The sequence below is a fragment of the Electrona antarctica genome, assembly GCF_951216825.1.
Source record: "Electrona antarctica genome assembly, contig: scaffold_377, whole genome shotgun sequence".
Lineage (NCBI taxonomy): Eukaryota > Metazoa > Chordata > Actinopteri > Myctophiformes > Myctophidae > Electrona > Electrona antarctica.
The window spans coordinates 22,501-35,406 of record NW_027637103.1 but is presented as its reverse complement, the minus strand read 5'-3'; positions in this window follow the sequence as shown (position 1 = coordinate 35,406).

Genomic DNA, 12,906 nt, shown 5'->3' with positions numbered 1-12,906 from the left:
ATTTACACTACGTATGCATATTTGTATCTTTTCCTTTACTATACTGTACCCAGTAATGGAAGAAGTACTTGCATGTTTTACTTATACTGCTATGTCGATATACTCTGTAACAATTCCAGTATGTATACTTGAGTAAAAGTACAAAAGTGTCGGTATCAAAATATATAAAATTCCAAAAGTAAAAGCACTCACTGTGCAAAATGTCCCATGATTTCACAAGTTCAAAATTGATAAAAAAAATTATTTAAAAATAACAGATCTACAATCTCAAAATGCGTCATATCGCGATGCATTGTGAGCTTGTAGATCTGCCAAAATGGAAGATGTGTGGCCGATATGTGGCCATGTGTTGATGCTGATCTTTTTCCAGCAGGACTTGCACCTGCCCACAGAGCCAAAGCTACTAGTAATTGGTGTACTGACCATAGTATTACTGTGCTTAACGGTTTCCGTCCGTAGGACATCGCCACACGTCATAGGGACTCGAACCGAGGGGTACATACGACGTCCTCAGACGTCCTAGCGCATCCTCAATGATACCGGGCGAGATAGGAATATTCTGAATTTTTCCTTTTTTTTATTTGTCAGTTCGCCTTTCAGGCTACCGTATGCTACGCTCTGAGCCCCTGTTAGCTTACCGTTGACTTAGCAGAAAGAATGACTCGTCTCTCCTAATCCAGGGCGCTCTCCGTGGTTTTGAATGGATCGATATACTGGCGCTTCATTTCTGCTCCTCATCCGTCTCTCCCGCAAAATATGAACGCTTTTTGGATTATATATCGTATAAATTAAAACGATAGCAATGTAAGCTAGCAATGTAAAGCGGATTGTTTCCGGGTCGTGGGTTTCAGAGTCTTTCCGGCACTCCAGAGCTCCTATTTTGAAGGACTTCCGGCACTGATTGTGTTAACTGACCAGCCAACTAGCCTTACCTGAACCCCACAGATATTCTAGGTTATATTGTCAAGAGGAAGGTGTGAGACACTATAGTGTCTCGTTTAAAGCTGCTGTCAAAGCATCCATAACACCTCAAAAGTGCCACAGGCTTATCACCTCCATGCCACGCCCCATTGATGAAATAATTTGATTAAAAGTAGCCCAGACCAAGTATTGAGTGGATAAATTAACATACTTTTCAGATGGTCGACATTTCTGTATTATAAACATATTCTTTTAGTGGTCTCATAAAAATATATATATTTAATTTAATTTATATATTTTTTAAGGAACACGTTATTCCGACCAGTTCCTTTCCCCACCATCAGGCGCCCCGGCTGGCCAGGGGGAGGTATAGTTTAGAGACCAGGATTACTGCATGTTTTTTGTGAGGGGGGACCCTAGGGGACACGGGGAGAACATGGAAACTCCACACAGGAAGGCGCTTTCGCCAACCCCGCCTCGGGTATGGGTACTGATGACGCGGAGGAGAGAACACGCCCACAGCGTCCCCAGCGGGAATCAAACCCAGGACCTTCTAGCTGTGAGGCGACGGCACTATCGACTGTGCCACCGTGCCACCCTCATAAAATATTCTAATATTTTGATATAGGATTTTTTGATTTTCATGAGCTGTATGCCATAATCATAAAGATTAAAACCAAAAAAGGTTTTAAATGTTTCACTTTTATGTGCAATGAATCTAGAATATATGAAAGTTTCACTATTTGAATTTTATGGAAGAAAATGAACTTTTCCACGATGTTCATCTTATGCAATTTGTATTTCCATGTGGGGGAGTGCGTCAGCTATAGGTCGGGAGGTAATGGGGTGCACGGTCAAAAAGGTTTGGGAACGCCTTCCCCGCCCACCTGAGAGCACCACAGTCCGGTTAATAAGATAAGCAATATTTTAAATATGTTTTAATAGCATATGCATTCCATACATTCCATAGGGCTGGACCACATGGACATATGACATCATCAACTTGCGACAGGAGCAGTCCCTATATTGAGTGATAGATTCTCTATTTATGAAAGAAATAAAATATTGATGGTGTTTTTATTTGTATTTTTTAGTTATAGAGGGCAAGTATAATGTTTTATGGCATATTTGTCTTATAAACAGATAGCTTGGGATGGTTATGCGCGTGACATCATCATCGTACCCGGAGGTTATGTGGGAATGCCTACTGAGTGGGAAAAAAACCCGACTTTCTGGCCTTGATAGCCCATACTTCCAAACTGAAAAGTCATATCTGATTGTATTAAACAACAACGTTAAACAACATTAAACTTGATTTGCCACTCACTGTATAAGATTCGTCCCAGGGCCGCATTTGGCCCACGGGCCGCACTTTGGACACCCCTGGCCTAGATCTAAACTCTTCTTCATGAAGCCTATAGAGCGTCGCAGTCCCGCCCCCTACCCTGGACCAGGAAATGATTCTCCGTTCATTTTCCTCATAGACATTTCAGAAAGTATTTATTTAAAGACGTTTACGCCGCGAAACAAAGCCAACTGGATTCGTGACAAATCATGACAACAAACACAATTTTTTGGGCCGAACAAATAATTAGAAAGAAGAAAAAAACGGCAGGTTACAACACTTTTTTTGTTGTTTTTCTTCTTTGTAATTATTTGTTGGCTTTGTCCGTGGCGTAACCGTCTTTAAATAAATACGGTCTATGGGAAAAATGCATTGGGATTCATTTCCTGGTCCATGGTAGGGGGCGGGACTGCGACGCTCTATGCAGTAGCCTACTTTAAACGGCAACAAACCATCCCCAATTCCTCCTCCCACCTTCCTTTCACTTGCTCAAGAGAAAGCGAGGCTGTCTTTGAATGTTTTCATATATGGATAGAAACCACACCCTTTGAATGTTTTCATATATGGATAGAAACCACACCCTTTGAATGTTTTCATATATGGATAGAAACCACACCCTTTGAATGTTTTCATATATGGATAGAAACCACACCCTTTGAATGTTTTCATATATGGATAGAAACCACACCCTTTGAATGTTTTCATATATGGATAGAAACCACACCCTTTGAATGTTTTCATATATGGATAGAAACCACACCCTTTAAATGTTTTCATATATGGATAGAAACCACACCCTTTGAATGTTTTCATATATGGATAGAAACCACACCCTTTGAATGTTTTCATATATGGATAGAAACCACACCCTTGCATTCATCTGTCACTTTGTGGAAGGGACAGAGGTGACGAAAAGTGTGTTTTTAATGAAACTGCACACTTGCAGGTCTCTAAAGAAATGAGACTGAGACATCTTGAAATCAGTCTTTAATTGAACAAATTAAAACTGGTATACCATCTTTGAAACGATTCTTAACACAGTACACCCTATCCCATTCCCATTAACACGGTACACCCTATCCCATTCTTAACACGGTACACCCTATCCCATTCCCATTAACACGGTACACCCTATCCCATTCTTAACACGGTACACCCTATCCCATTCCCATTAACACGGTACACCCTATCCCATTCTTAACACGGTACACCCTATCCCATTCCCATTAACACGGTACACCCTATCCCATTCCCATTAACACGGTACACCCTATCCCATTCCCATTAACACGGTACACCCTATCCCATTCCCATTAACACGGTACACCCTATCCCATTCTTAACACGGTACACCCTATCCCATTCCCATTAACACGGTACACCCTAATCTAAAAGACAGATAATATACGATAAGATAAGATACGACTTTTATTGATCCTATATCTCTGTAACAGTCTAGTTGATAGTACTTCTCAAGTACTTCTCAAGGGGTTTAGCAGCTTGCTGCAAGCTGATATCTATATGACATGTGTCATTTCCTGTTTTTCTGTCTACACCAAATCTGTAAGTGTTGTGAGCCAGCCTGTGTAGATATGCTGTATTTGGCTGTTATTTGACAGTTACGGAGCTACCGTGAGTTAACATTGACGTAGATAATCCATCCATCCATCTTCAACCGCTTATCCGTAGTTGGGTCGCGGGGGCAACGGCTCCACCAGAGTGCTCCAGACTTCCCTCTCCAGAGCAACATTAGTGACTTCCTCCTGGGGGATTCCGAGACGTTCCAAGGCCAGGGGGTCGATGTGTTTCCTCTAACTGCGCCTTGGTCTGCCCCGGGGTCTCCTCCCAGTGGGACGTGCATCGAGGACCTCCCTAGGGAGACGCCCGAGAGGCATCCTAACCAGATGCCCGAACCACCTAAGCTGGCTCCTTTCCAGGCAGCGGTTCTACTCCGAGTCTCTCTCGTGTGACTGAACTTCTCACCCTATCTCTAAGGGAGATGCCAGCCACCCGTCGAAGAAAACTCATTTCGGCCGCTTGTATTCGCAACCTTATTCTATCGGTCATGACCCACACTTCATGACCATAGGTGAGAGTAGGAACGAAGATTGCTCGGTAGACAGAGAGCTTTGCCTTCTGGCTCAACTCTCTTTTCGTCACAACAGTGCGGTACAGCGACTGTAATACCGCCCCTGCCGCACCGATTCTCCGGCTGATCTTCTTCTCCGTCCTCCCCTCACTCGTGAACAAGACCCCGAGATACTTGAACTCCTTCACCTGGGGTAATGCCTCATTCCCTACCCGGACAGCACAATCCACTGGTTTCCTGCTGAGAACCATGGCCTCAGATTGGGAGACGCTGATCCTCATCCCAGCCGCCGTACAGTCGTACACTCAATAGATGAAAGACAACTAGAATAGAACAGTTGTATGCCTCCGGCAACCATGCATGTTTCCATTTGCATCTGTATTATTATTATGTAGTGAAGATTTGAAGGACTTTACCGAATGTGATTTGTGAGCTCACCTTGACCTTTTGTCCTTTGACCACCTACTTCCAATCAGTTCATGCTCGGGTCCAAGTGGACGTCTGTGCCAAATGTCATGAGATTCCCTCAAAAGGAGGTTGGATTATTCATTACGGTGTTTTGTCAAAAACATAATCACAACTAAAACCCCAGCAATAATTTATAATAATTTATCATTGTTCTCAGATACACATTATTTTACTACGCAGTCATCAGAGGGTCGGTTCCTGCTCCCTTCATGTAGAACAAATGTCGGAACAAACAAAGAACGGAATGGAATGGAACCTATTTTATTTGTATCACTGAGAGTGGCTATATGAGTTTTAAGTTAAAGTTGTTTTTGTTCACACAGACAGTAGGCTGGAAATGGGGAGAGAGATGGGGGAAGACATGCAGTAAAGGCCGTCGGGTTCGGGAGTCGAACCCGCGGCACACTGCCAGACTGGATTGCCAGCCAAGGTGCCTGGACCACTGAGCCATGGCCCAGGCCGCCATCTCCATATATGACGACTGCCAATTATCGCAGACACTGAACATAATTTTGCCAATGCCATAGCTCTCGGCTTAGGTATTCCTGCAATCTGCATGCCTATCACAACTGATTTATGGACATTACCGAGGCTTCCAAATATGAACACAAGTAGTTTACATTTGTAGCCAAGCTGTATAATAGCATCCTTAAGACGTTGGTACTTAAGCACCTTGGTAAGGAATGCCTCTTCCAGACTGTGGTCAAGTGTACATGCCACTTCTAAAACGGTCACTTCTCTACTGTCCTCAACAACAATATCTGGTGTTATAGCTGTGACATCTGAAACGGCATCATTTTCATTATTGGGCATGAACATGGCATTTGAAACACATGAGTGCTTACATGTAAGCACTCTAAGGCTGCAGATGATGAAACATATGAATGTATGTCCTATTCTAATAGGTAAACAATTCTGTCGTGCCTAGCAATGCACATTCCCTTATATACATAGCAGCCATTACACACGCACGCACGCACGCACGCGCGCACGCACGCACGCACGCACGCACGCGCAAGCGAGCGCACACACGCACGCGCGAGCGCACACACACACACACACACACACACACACACACACACACACACACACACACACACACACACACACACACACACACACACACACACACACACACACACACACAGAGTGGTGGTTTATTTTCTGAGGGGCACAGGCTAAAAGAGAGGGATGTTGCTGGCTTTAGAAGTGGACGATATATTGACGATATATTGATATATTGACGATATATCAATACGGTGATACCGTTACTGATATTGCGCATGTTCATACCTTGATAACGATATGATAAGGATATATTGTGCAGCCTTAGCAGACGGATGCACGCACAGAAGGACATGTGAAGCTGTCTGCGTGGGGCATACATAATAATTCACCTAATTCATGTATGTGAAAACTGTATAAATATGAAAAAATGGGTTGCAAAATCGTGGGATAAAAAATTATATATAAAAAAAAAAGAAGATCTACATGCTGATCTTATGGATCTGCTATTTTCCAACGTGCGGCGAAACGATTAAGCATAAAGTGTTGTATTAAACTAATCAGGCTGAAAACATCTCTATTGTGTGGCTGGAAAAACTCCATAGAGTCCATAGAGGAGCAAATCCTGAGAATTCTCACACACACCCACACTCCCACGCACGCACGCACACACGCACGCACACACGCACACACGCACACACGCACACACTCACACGCACACACAGGAAGAGCGAGGGCTGTGTGGGGGGGCAGACCAGACTCATGCTTTCAATTACAACATCCTAGGAGGGTTTTTCTGACTGTTTGAGACGGGATGGAGTTTCACTGCCGCGGGTCGCAGTCTACCTCAACTCTCCCCTGAACCCCCCCCCCCCCCCCCCCCCACACACACACACACACACACACACACACACACACACACAAGCACGCATGCACGTGCATACGCACTCACGCATAACCGTACACACTGCACACGTATCACACAAGTAAGTTGCTACAGATGGATACGCATGTACGTGGGCTCACACACACACACACACACACACACACACACACACACAGCCACAGCCACTCAACATGTGTGTCTCTGCATATGGATGACATCACCATGAATAATTCTCAGGAATGAGAGCTAGAGAAAAGAGAAAGTGGTGTGTGTGTGTGTGACTGTGTGTGTGTGACTGTGTGTGTGCATGCGTGCATGTGCATGTGTGCGTGCACGCGTGCGAGCGTGCATGCGAGCGAGAGAGAGAGGATGGGCCTTGGTTTCCAGTGTGTATATATCGTTTCCATGGCAACCCGTCTGCTGTTATTTTTAAGCGTCATGATCAATTAATCTTGGATTCAATCTTGGATGACTCCTGTTCGTGCGTCCGTCCGTTCGTGCGTGCACGTGTGTGCACGTGCATGCTTGTGTGTGTGTGTGTCCTTGTAATATGCTGCACAATCATCGTTCAGTATATATTCTAGGTCCTTATTATATTGCTTGTAAAAACGTCCCATGTTGAAGCGTTTGTTTGAAGACGGGACCGACCATGCTGAACCTATTCATCTCTGTCGGGTGGAAACCTCACATCTAATAACAAAGTTACTTTTCAGGATTCAAATGTAAAAAATAGCAAAAGTATAGCAACTCTAAAGTATAGCAACTCTAAAGTATAGCAACTCTAAAGTATAGCAACTCTAAAGTATAGCAACTCTAAAGTATAGCAACTCTAAAGTATAGCAACTCTACAAGCTCGTATAACGTGGCACAAGTTGTAGATCTGCTACTTGGGATGCTTTTTTTAACCCATTTTGGGCGGGAACCCCTTTTGCTGTTAGCATTATGTTATGCTTTAGCTATTGAAAAATAGCAGATCTACAAGCTCATAGCGTGGCACCGAGTGCCACGCTATGAGCTTGTAGGTCTGCTATTTTTGAAAAATCGAACGACTGACGTAGAAACATGGGTTTTTCATAAAACTGTCAGGATTTAGAAGGCATTTGTAGTTCCCAGGTCTAAATGGTTAAAATATATTTTTGGGGCTTTTTGCCTTTATTGATATATTACAGTAGTTTGACAGGAAAGGGGGAGAGAGATGGGGGGGAGACACGCAGTAAAGAACCGCTTGGCCAGCCCAGGCCTACTTTGGATGGTTTTGTGTGACTGTTGTATGATCCAGTAGGGCGTTCATTTATGAACAAACAAACTAAAAGTTAGAATATGGAGATAAGCAGTTTTTGCCTGACGACAGCAACAAACTGTTTCCAGTGTCAGTGGATGGTCAAAAGTGGACATGGTTCCACGCAGAACCTTTCTGAAGGGACTTTTCAGTCGCACGAACAACCTTTTTCTTCTAAAACAAACAGTGCTTTTCAGACCCCTACTGGTCTATATAACTCTGAGAGTGTACCAAATCGAACCAAAAATGGACCCTTGGGGCATTTTTAACGAGTTATGCTGGCGCTCGAAATTAAAAGGTTTGAGAACCGCTGTTCTTAAAGGGTGAGGGTGGGGGGAAGGTTGGCAGGGCTGCACCATGCAGGTAAATGCTAGAACAAAAACTCCCAGGCTTCATCAAAGTGTGGTCTGGCAGCCATTATGTTGTCACTATTATGTGGATGGTTGTCCAATGAAAAATATCACTCTCTTTGCGTGACAAGGGGGGCGGGTTACCTACTGCGTATAAAGATGCAGTCCGGCACTTATTTTAATGAATAAAACATTGTTTCTAACCAATCCTTTAAAGGGTATAAGACCACTTTTTTGAGAGGTTTGGGTTGTTTTCTTACCTTATTATGGGCAAACTAGTCCATTCCATGAGTTATTTCGCTCCTTGTGTCGTTTATTAGCAATTTCTCATTGACTTCCATTGTAACGGGGAAACAGCTCTCAAAGTCACTCTTTTAGCACATAAACCAACGCAACAAAAGCTGATTCTGACAGTTTATGACATCAGGAAAACTCATGCGGTTTTATTTTCGTCTTTTAAGATAGATTTATAAAGTTACTATTTTAGTCGGAGATAGACTGAAGCAGTACTCCGGCGTTCCCAACATCTTATGAGGTTTTGTTTGTAAACAAGTCTTCACGCCGTTTGAGATGCACCCAGCTGCAGCCTCGCATACGAGCAGTCAGAATCAGCTTTTGTTGCGTTGGTTTATGTGCTAAAAGAGTGACTTTGAGAGCTGTTTCCCCGTTACAATGGAAGTCAATGAGCGACTTTTTTATTTATTTTTTATTTCTTAAAAGGATCCCTGGCTAATAAGACAAATATGCCTTAAAACATTATTCTTGCCCTCTACAACTTAAACAAATTAAAAAAATAAAAACACCTTAAATATTGTATTTTTTCATAAATAGAGAATCTTTCACTCAATAGGAGTTGCAAGTTGATGATGTCATATGTCCATGTGGTCTAGCCCTATGGAATGTATGGAGTGCATATGCTAATAAAAACCAACTGTATGCTTCCTAAGGATAATATGAGCATCAAAGCAATATACTAATAATAATACTTTTTATTAGCACGTGCATTCCATAGGGCTGGACCACACATAGACATATGACATCATCAACTTGCGACAGGAGCAGTTCCTATTGAGTGAAATATTCTCTATTTATGAAAGAAATAAAATATTTAAAGTGTTTTTAATTTTTAATTTTAGTAACGGAGGACAAGTATAATGTTTTAAGGCATATTTGTCAGATTAGCCAGGGTTCCTTTTAAATTGCTAATAAACAACACAACGGAGTGAAATAACTCATGGTAGCCATGCAAAGTAGTAGCCATTTGATTTGGGCACGGTAAAAAAATACAGGGCCGTGCCCACCACCAGTAAACCTATAGACTAGGGCTGTGAATCTTTGGGTGTCCCACGATTCGATTCGATTCCGATTCTTGGGGTCACGATTCGATTCAAAATCGATTATTTCGATTCAACTCGAATTCTCAATCCAAAAATGATTTTTTTTAAATTCAAAAGCATTTTTTTTCCAGAATTCAAAACAATTTTCTATTCAAAATGATTCTCGATTCAATACATCACAATCTACTCCAGTCTTGAACTGAAGTGACTACAGTAACTTGAAAAAGACATGATGTTTACTGTGATTAGGGTAAGCTTACATTTCATATCACAGACACCATGTAGTGAAAACTTAACTGTAACCAGAAAAAGAAATCTAAAATGGAAATTATGAATCGTTCATAACGGAATCGCGATTCTAATTCGAATCGATTTTTTTTACACCCCTACTATAGACCACTGGGTACTTGGTGCGTCTTGGAAAGTCTTGAGACCCGAGGTTAGGTCCGTCTTCTCTTGAATCTAGGGAACGCGGCGCGTTCTAGCGTGCATGCGCATGCACCGTCCGTTCCGTACGCGGAACACCCGTGGCAGTGTTTCTCGGCGGCCTCAGTCCGACACTAAACCCTAACCCTAACCGCAAGCACAACACAACGCATGTCGTACCAATGCACTGCCGCGGAAGCGAGCGGCAGTCGAGTGTCATAATCCCCACAGCTTCCCCGGCAGATGCCGCCCCTTCTCCCGGCAGAGCGGCCTGCGGCTGTTAAACGGCAGTTGCGGCGTGGAGCGGCGGCCGCGAGACGGAGTGGCAGTGGAGTGACATAATCCCCCCAACTTCCCTGGCAGATGCCGCCTCTCCCCCCATCAGCGCTGCGGATGTTACTGGCAGTTACCGGCAGTTGCGACGTCTAGATCGCAGCTGTTATAATCCATCCACCTACTACGGGCACTGCCGGCCCTCCCCCCGGCAGCGCCACGTCTCATTGCTGCAACCGGAGAATGCACTCGCTGCTTCTGGTATTGGAGAATGCACTCGCTGCTTCTGGTATTGGAGAATGCACTCGCTGCTTCTGGTATTGGAGAATGCACTCGCTGCTTCTGGTATTTTCGCCAGTGCCTTATCCCTTATCCCTAAACGTCTTTGCCTTTCATTTTTTTTTATACTATTTTGAAAAACATTTTAAAATGGTTCAACTATAGTCGATCTACATCGACACATTGTGAAATTGTAGATCGGCTATTTGAACTATTCAAAAATACTTTTCAAAATAGTAAAAGAAAAAAAGAAAGGCAGAGACATTTAGGGATAGTGGTTAAGTGAAGGCACTGTCTTAGTGCAGTAGAGGTTTGGTCTCCGCCGTGGGAGACCTGCGCTCAAATCCCCACGCAGGAAGTACATGACACTGACCCACTGCAGCTTTAAGACCAGGAAACGTTTGGGGAAGCTCAAACTGCAAAGGCCAAAGGTCACAGGATGAAATCGTCACTGTAGTTGTTGGACATGCATACATAAATATACATACATCACACGTGCACGTATGCAGTGCACGCACGCACGCACGTGTGCACGCACACACGTGCACACACACACACACACACACACACACACACACACACACACACACACACACACACACACACACACACACACACACACACACACACACACACACACAGAGGTCCTTTGTGGCGGATACTCACTCAGAACAATTAGCAGGACAATTATCAAGTCAACCATGTCACCCAGAAGGGTCTGCTACAGTCAACCATCTCACCCAGAAGGGTCTTATCAAGTCAACCATCTCACCCAGAAGGGTCTTATCAAGTCAACCATCTCACCCAGAAGGGTCTGCTACAATGAACCCAGAAGGGTCTGCTACAATGAACCCAGAAGGGTCTGCTACAATGAACCCAGAAGGGTCTGCTACAATGAAGCTTGTTTTGAGATTTGAATAATAAAAGGAGTACTCTTATGGCCCCTGTGTCTCTATAGACATAACACACTCTGTTTTATAAATAAACCCCCCTTCCAAGAAACATAATAACCACAAATATATTGTTGCTGTCGCCAGAAACATCATATCTATATTTAAACCTTACTTTTTGAGTGGTGCAACTCAACAATTGCAGACAGAGTAGGAATTTATTTTGGTAATTTATCATGAACATTAGTTAGTTAGTTAGGACCAATTATATGAAGATATAGGTTGAAAAGTGGTGAAGTGGTCCTTTAACAACGAGGAGTTATAACTGTGTGGATAGTTATTGATCAACTTATTGACCACGGCTTCTGAAAATGTGCACATGTTTAGGATGCATTATAATCAGGATGACTGGAGCTATACTATATCACTATTGATTCTGCAGCCATAAGTAGGCTATATATTAGGCTAGTCAATCTAAGGTTTGATCCAAAAGAAATTGCCAGAGTAAAATAAAAATGGTAAATGGTGCATTTATATAGCGCCTTTATCCAAGGTGCTTTACATAGATTGTGCAATACATTCACCCATTCACACACACATTCATACACCAATTGCGGCGGAAGCCATGCAAGGTACCAACCAGCACATCGGGAGCAATTTGGGGTTCAGTGTCTTGCCCAAGGACACTTCGACATGTAGACAGGATGAGCCGGGATTCGAACCGCCGACCCGTGGATCATTGGACGACCTGCTCTACCTCTTGAGCCACAGTCGCCCGTAATCGTTCAAGGTTTTTAGGGTCATCCAAATAACATTAAAATTTGTATTGATAAATTGTGGATCATGGTAAATTCAGGGGTTGAAAGTTGGGCTACCATTAAAAACCTATACAAGGCAAAAATGTCTATTTTAATTATGCTTTAAGTAGCATGTAGTATGTGACGTGTCAAACTAGGGGTTATTCATGATTCTGAATCAATTGCAAGCATTAGTTTTGCACAAAAAACCCTCCTTCGGCTAAAACGGCCATAGCTGTCGTCACAAATGTGATGAGGTCATCACTTCTGGGCACATTTGGGCAAGTGGCTATGGCCGAATTTAGCCCAAGGAGTGTTAAACTAATGCTTGGAATGGATTCAGAATTATGAAAAACCCCTAACGCACGCACGCACGCACGCACGCACGCACGCACGCACGCACGCACGCACGCACGCACGCACGCACGCACATTGCACACACACACACACACACACAGGCTGTGTGCATGCACGGTGGCGGGTCTTGTGTCATTAGTTACAGTGCCACCCTGCCAGACAAATAAACAGTGGCATTCCCCAGGGAAGGGAAGGCAGTGTGCT